Below are 8,617 nucleotides of genomic sequence, written 5' to 3'. Positions count from 1 at the left end.
AATCTCATACGATGTTTAAATGGTTCACAATCAATGTGATTTGTCCCTTGCTCAAGCGAAGTTTGCTTTCAATAACATGAAGAATAAATCAACGGGAAGACGCCCCTTCGAAGTAGTATATACTCTGAAGGAACTCTTATACAAGAGTGCCTGTGAGCGGAGGCGGATCTTTCCAATTTCATTGTGACAGAATTTTCACACATACATTCTAACATATAGATATGCATTGAAAACATTAATTATTGGCATGCTTTAAAAGATAAATACAAAAGACCGAGAAAAGGTAGAGGTTGAAGACAGTCTTCACAAGAACTCGGTTCAACGCAAACGAACTCCTTTCGTTCCTACTCGTCAAGCAAGCAGTCACTTAGCAGCACCACGGTCGTCTACACGATCAGCAGCACACGAACAACAAGCAATCAAGGACGACACTACCACTCAAAGTCCTCGGCATTCTCGGAGTGAGAATCAAAAGGGTGGACTTTGATGGAATTAGTAGAGGGGAGGAGAAAAAGTGATCATGTACTACGAACAAGCAAGTGGGAGAAAGGAGAAGACTATCGTATAGTCGAATGTGCTAGATCGTTTAAAGTGGGGTACACGATCGTGTAGTAATAGCTAAGCGATCGTCTATCAAAAGGTAAATGATCGTTTAGTTACGCTTGGCACGTTAAGCGATCGTTTAGTTACGAGGGTGTGCGATCATTTAGGAAGGCGAGCACTATCGTATAGGCTCTCAACATTAAGTGATCGAAGGCTTTTCACACGTGAGCGAATTTTCGGATATCTTCGTGTATCTTGCAAAATGAAAATTATTTTCATTTTATTGTTCAGTTACAAGAACTAAATTGAACTGCCTACTTTCACACGAATTCGGAGAAAAACTCGGCCAATTATCTCATAACTGCCTCATTAATTAAATAATGAATATAATCATATTATATTCTTAACCTATAGTTTAATATCATATATCAACTATAGTGTTTTCCCCTTTACTTGATATAAATCATATTTATATCCAATTTCCTCCAAAATAATGTATCTCATACATTTAATCAATCATATCATATATAATTAACAAGTTCAATTATATCATATATAATCGAACTCCCTCTTGTCAATTTGAACATTTTAAACTGACCCGAAAACTGATTCTCAACTTATATCCAAGCTACCAAGGGGACCTTATGGACCTATGGCTCGAAGCTCCAACAGTAGGTGAATAGCTGACTAAACTCTTTAGCCATGAGATCCATCATCCGATAACTGCCAGGCATTCCACTAAAGACCGACAACTAAACTCTTTTTACCACAGATATATTTTTGTGTCCATCGAATATAACCAATCATGAGTACGATAACCCTTCACAGATGCTCGTAAGTACAGCTGAGTCAATTTACCGTTTTGCCCCTATAGTTACATCTCACTCCTTAAGTACCACTGATCCCTCTAATAAACAATACAACATAGTCCAACTATGTGTAAACACCTCTCGGGCTATGAAAAGGTGTGTGGCGACACATCGTTCAAGCCATGAAATCAACCCTTAAAGGAGCTATATATCTACTTACCCATACTTCGGGGAAGGAGTGAATTCCATCTTGTGCAGCTGAGTTTCCAGCACCCAAATCAGGCGAATCTCAAAGTGGTAGGTTTAAGTCGGCGGCCTGGACACTCGCACCCATGCAAATCAAAGGACCGCCCTCAATGGCAAGAGTTCCCAACTCACTCAAGATTGAGGTCGTGTTACCTATGGTCATCCTAATGAAGTGAAGTCTTTGTCATGAACGGTATTATATAACAAGATGTTAACACTTCGTAGTCAGGTCTTATACAAACTCTTTGTATAGGACGCCCCCATTCTCATATCCGCTACACGAATGATCAAGATCAGACCATCTGTGACAAGTCATAACACTTGTAACTATTCCACAAAGCGGGCCGCATCCGTAGCGTTACCAAGATAAGGTTTCCCTCCTATATCCATATACTACATACCATTTTGGTTATCTTTTAAGACATGATCCACTTATATGTCACCACATACATGCTTAAGTTACATAAAGACAACCAGGGATTTTAGTTTATTGGTTTGTGGTAAAGCAAATAAAACATTTAGATGAGCAAAATCAAGAAGTGAAGTAAAATATCATATATTATACATCACAAGCGTTCATACAAACTGTTTACAAACTACAGGACACGAGACTTTAGGACATCAACCCTAACAATCTCCCACTTTTCCTAAAGAGAAATGGGGTGTACATAAACAAGTACAAAACAATAAACTAGGGCATAAAAGCCCAGTACAAGAGAATATCCCACTTGCTCTGTCCAGCCGTGGGCGGTCTGGTAGACCCATGCTTTGAAGATGACCCTTAAACACTATAGCCATGAGAGCCTTCGTAAACGGGTCAGCAACATTGTGCTCCGAAGCTATCTTTATGACGATCACGTCCCCTCGATGTATTATCTAGCGGATCATGTGATACTTCCGCTCTATGTCTTTGTCATGCCTGTGACTTCTAGGCTTCTTAAAGTTTGCCACAACACCACTATTGTCACAATAGAGGGTGATTGGCCTAGACATATCTGGAACAACTTCCAGTTCTTTCAAGAACTACCTGAGCCAGAGGACCTCCTTAGCAGCTTCGCAAGCCGCTACGTTTTCCACCTCCATAGTGGAGTTGGCGATTCACCCCTGCTTAGTGCTTTACCACAATACTACTCCTCCGTTAAGAGTAAAGACTGACCCTGGCATGGAGTCTAAAAGTCAAAATCTATGTATCCAGTAAGGATCAAATCCCTAGATCCATACACGAGCATGTAGTCCCTCGTTCTCTGAAGATACTTGAGGATATTTTTCACTACTATCCAGTGACCTGGCCTGGGTTAGACTAATACCTACTGACTATGCCCGCAGCATAGCAGATGTCTGGTCTAGTACAGAGCATCACGTACATCAAACTGCCAACGACAGATGCATATAAGACCCGTCTCATTTTCTAAACCACTTGAAGTGTCTTAGGACACATAACCTTAGACAAAGTGAATCCATGCCTGAACGGCAGTAGGCCCCTCTTTGAGTCCTGCATCGAGTACTTGAGCAATATCTTGTCAATGTACAATGTCTGAGACAGTGCTAGGACTTTGTTCTTACGATCCTAAAAGATCTGTATACCCATAACAAACTGAGCCTCTCTTAAATCTTTCATTTGGAATTAGGTCGCTAGCCAGTTCTTAACTGTAGTCAGTAGACTTACATCATTCCTAATGAGTAGTATATCGTCAACATACAACACTAAGAAAACTACTGAAGCGTTGATGATTTTCTTATAGACACAAGGTTCATCAATGTTCTGGTCAAAGCCATATGATTTGATTGCAGTATCAAATCGTATGTTTCAAGATCTAGATGCTTGTTTCAGTCCATAAAGGGACCGATTCAGTTTGCAAACTTTTTTCTCTTGACCTTGGGCAATGAATCCCTCAGGTTCCACCATGTAAATGGTCTCCACAAGATTTCCATTTAGAAAGGTAGTCTTGACGTCCATTTGCCAGATCTCATAATTATAATAAGCTGCAACGAACTTAAGGATGCAGATCGACTTTAACATGGCAACAGGCGAGAAAGTCTCCTTATAATTGACTCCCTCAACTTGGGTATAACCCTTTGCCACAAGTCGAGCCTTTAAGGTTTGCATCTTCCCATCAGCACCCCGTTTGTGCTTGTAGATCCATTTACAACCTATAGGTCTTACCCCATCAGGGTGATCTATAAGATCCCATACTGAGTTGAAGTACATCGACTCCATCTCGAGATCCATGGTCTTGACCCTGTCTCTTATACACATCTAGATGTGTATAAGAGACAGCCTATAGGTCTTACCCCATCAGGCTGATCTACTAGATCCCATACTGAGTTGAAGTACATCGACTCCATCTCGAGATCCATGGTCTTGACCCATTCATCCCGGTCAACATCCTCCATTACCTTCTGATAAGACAACGGATCCTCAACGTCGCTATCTGCTACCATAGCAAGAATTTTCATGAAACCCAGATAGCGAACAGGTGGGTTCACAACCCTCCCATTGCATCGAGGTTCCCTCAACTCTTGAGGTGGAACCGACCTACTAGATGAACTATCATCAACAACTCTTGCTGATGAAGCAGGTCCTACAACAACTTTTGTTGAAGTTTCAAGAGTCTCATTGGAAAGTTCACGCAACATGACTTTACTACGTGGACTATGCTCCCTAATATGATCATCCTCTAGGAAAGTAGCGTTCGTGGAAACAAACACCCTATTTTCCGACGGATCATAAAAATAACCCCCTCTTGTACCTTTGGGGTAACCTACAAAAAGGCATAACCTCGACCGTGGTTCCAACTTCTTGGAATTTTCCTCAAGCATACGTGCAGGGAAACCCCAAATGCGGAAGTGACGTAAACTAGCTTTATGCCCGTTAGGAGTAGGAGTAGTAATACATTTTGTGATCTCCTAACAGATTAAATGGTGGGAATATGATTGAGAGGTAGAGACACGACAATTGTTGACGCATAGTAAAATGCATAGTCAAATAGAGAAAATGGAGGATGTCTTCATTGCAATCCTAGACTTGACCGCAAGGGCAACCCCAGCCAACGCAAGCTATGCGATCATGCTATACACACTTGTGCCTAATTCTAGGACGCATGCGATGTATAGCAATACTGTCGAGAGGCATTGTTCCTAAGTTTCTATTTTTGCTCATGTGCTCCCACACATAAACAAGATGACTACATACCACCGTATCCTACTTCTGGACGCATGCAATATCCTATCCGTAGGGTGCATACGCTGTGTTATAATAAACGGAGCTCATTCCTAAGTTCCCTATTCTTGCTTATGCAATCCAATCCACTCTCTCGAGTCCTAGATTTGGGTTTTAGACTACTCCCCTAAGTATGCCTAAATGATGAATGATGCACTCATAAGACAAGGTAATCACATAAACCTTGCTAACGTAAGATTATTCCTATCCCTAGTGAACACTTGCTTACATTGCTTAATGTGACCAACCACTTACCCTCCCGAGAAATTAGTTGCTACTGAGTTTACTCATAGACAAACATTACGTCCGCTTATAGACAAGTGTTGCTACAGCTTTACACTAAGCAAATAAGGTTTTCTCCCAATACTCGCGCAACGCACACCTCCCGGTGGTTTGCTACATGCTTCATATTCCTATGCTGCATGATTAAGTATGCAATACTCTAACAGTCTCACTTAGTGATGCAATGAAAGTTAAGGATGCTAAGTAAATGAAGATGGAGATGGAATCGAAGGAAATATAGAAATGCATTGATCACAAAATGTATTAATTCCATAAGCCAAAATGTAATATAATACGAGAAAAGAAGAGGAATGGAAGGACCAACTGGAAGCAATGTCTTGCTCCCAGCAGATGTGTGTCAAGGCTGCCGGTGGTGCCATGGATGGGCGATGGAATAGACTCTCTCGAGCTCTAACTCCAGCGAAGGCTCTGGTCGTCACTTGGAATGGATGAAGAATATGAAGAACTCTCAAGCTATCTTCTCACGTTTTCATCTGGATCACAAGGATCCGCCCTAAGGTAGGGAGCCTCAGGCGAAAAACCTTGGATGATCTGCTCAAGGGCTCCTATTTATAGAGCTTGCTCGCGGACAACATTAATGGATCTGCTCTGAATCTGACACTCGTGGCGCGATGGTCCTTTTCTGAATCTCTGCTGCTAACGTCGTGGTAGGTGAAATGTCAACATCATCTTTTGATATTCCTGAGGTATACGTTCATGTTTACATTCCACCAACCTTGTAGTCGCCCCTTCTATCATGGTTATCATTATGTAGCCGCAATCTTTCTGCGATGACCGCATTCACTTGACGAGCGCAACTTCTATGCGATAGACGCATTCGCTCGACAGCTGCAACACCCATACGACTGACGTATGCGATCACCACATGTGATTAATGAACGCAATATTCATGCGTCGAATGTATGCGTTTGCCTCTACGATGGAGAGATTCCTCGCATGCGATCGTCTTTGTGATAGCCTGGATTCCGCACATGTGATCACTTTCTGCGGTTGCTACAAAAATAAACAATTGAACGCATAATAACGCATAATAGTGGATTAGCCGAGATTCTTAATGTCGATCGACGTAAACTCGTTTTCTCATGAATTCCTAACATATTCGCCGCGTATTCTACTTAACAACCCTCATAATTCTAAATAAAAGGCCTATAATGATGTGCGTTTCTGCCCGTCATCTCACAGCTACACATAAACGCTCATCCAACACGACCGCTACACTTTACAAACTCTACACACTCGAACTAAGCGATCGTCTTGGTCACGAACACCCCGAACAACACGAACGGCCTCTACAGAACCTCGACAGTGTCAAGTTGAGTATGACACCACCAAGAAGGCTATCTTGGTATTCTCGGTGTGAGAATCCAGAGGGTGGGCTCTGTGAGGCAAAAAGCAGAAGGAAACACAATCGTGTAAACAATTTAGCAAGTGGGAGATGGACGAACTTATCGTATAGGTTGATGCCCAATCGTTTAGGAAAAACTAAGCGATCGTCTAGCAAAAGCTATACGATCGTTTAGCTCATCGCTTGGGTGAGTGTCTGTCGGCTACTAACACTCCACAATCGTTTAGCTCATCAAAGTTGTCACTTAGTAAATCTCATTTACTTGACAACTTCCCGTGAGAATTTTTCGAGATTGGAAATCTCAAAACAACAATTCTACCAACATTACTAAAAATAGGAAAACATTTTTTCTTTTTATCTCACGGTTACCATGAAACCACCAATAACCTCCCACTCAATTGGTTATTAGAGAAAATGAGATAATTATCCAATAATTAATATTATTATAAATATAAATGATAATTAACTTACCATAATATAATTATAACCAATAGTTTTAATATTTCATCGCATGAAACATACAAACCATAGCTCTTTTTCTATTTCATGACACTTAATGTAAATCTCATTTACATTAATCCTCCACTTGATGTATCTCATACACCATACCGATTATATATACCTCTTTTCAATTTGAATATTTCAAATTAACACAAGTACTGATCCTCATCTTGAATCCATTGAGCTATCAAGGGGACCTTATAGACCTGTAGCTCGAAGCTCCAACAGTACGTGAATAACTGAGTAAACTCTTTAGTCAGAAGATCTACCATCCGTTAACTGTCAGGCACTCCATTAAATACCAATAACTAAACTCTTCTTACCACAGATATATTATGTGTCCATCTTAACCAATCAACAGTGCGACAACCCTTCACAAATCGCTCGTAAGTACAGCTCGGCCAATAATCATTATGCCCCTGTAGCCACATCTAACTCCTTAAATACCACTGATCCCACTAATGAACATAAGTCATAGTCTTGCTGTTGGGATAATTTATGGACGCGTTTAGTTTTGTTTTATTTTTATCGTTTAAGGATGGATGAGTTTGAACATGAAATCATGCATTAGACATAACTGATGCGTCTGCTCCCATGCGTCTGAGGTCATGCGTCAGAATGATGATGCATTAATCTTAGCATGCAATGATCACATGTTCCTATCACAAGTTTTCTTATGCTTGCGCCAAGTATAACACAAACACGTGTTTCTCGGGTAATCCGAGGTCGAACATGGGGACTTGTCACTCAATAATATTTGTGAGGAGATGCGTTTGAGGCATTGAATAAGAATAAAAATAAAGCGAATAAGGTTTAAATGTTTTACACACTACTCCTATTCCTAACTAAACAGATTGAGCAATAGAAGACTTGCAATGAGAATAAGTAGAGCAACCAATAACGTATAGTAATGTTTACTATCCTAAATCGCTCGAGTAATCCCAGCTCGTTGCATTAATGCATCACACCTCTAGGTGGTCAGCCGCATGACTATATCTTTATAGTGCATGGTTGCGTCGAGCATAAGATTGTGCCTATCTCTAGGAACAATACGAACCTTACTTAGTGCGTTCCATCCCTTACCTTCTCAGGCAGTTAGATGCGGCTATTTAACTTATAGACAAGTAATGCAACATCCCATAGATAGACATTGCCACAACCTTTCACCAAGCAAAGAGGATTAACTCACTTATACTTGCATAACGCACACCTCTCGTTGGGTTGCTACATGCGTCCTATCTCTAGGCTACACGATTAAGCATGCGATTGACTTTGATAAATAAACGCTGAAGAAAAACTATGATAGAGATGAAGATGATGAAGAAGACGGTAATGAAGGAATTAAGGTTTGCATTGATCACAAAATATCTTAATATTTCAAGCTAAAATGTAATACAATACAAATATTAGACGGGAGATGAAGGATTCTGTATCAAGGCCGCCGGTGATGCCATGGTTGAATGGTGGAGATGTCTCTCTTGAGCTCTATCTCCAGCGAATGCTCCGATCGTCACTCGATCTGAGTTGTGGAGATGAAGAATTCTCACTGGAAATCTCTTTCATGTACAATATACAATAAACTAGGGCATACCCAGATATCATCTTCCACTTTCCCTAGACAAGATGTCGCATGTCTTGCAGTGTAGACTC

Source organism: Benincasa hispida, chromosome 11, assembly GCF_009727055.1.
Source record: "Benincasa hispida cultivar B227 chromosome 11, ASM972705v1, whole genome shotgun sequence".
Classification (NCBI taxonomy): Eukaryota; Viridiplantae; Streptophyta; class Magnoliopsida; order Cucurbitales; family Cucurbitaceae; genus Benincasa; species Benincasa hispida.
This window is presented reverse-complemented; position numbering follows the sequence as displayed.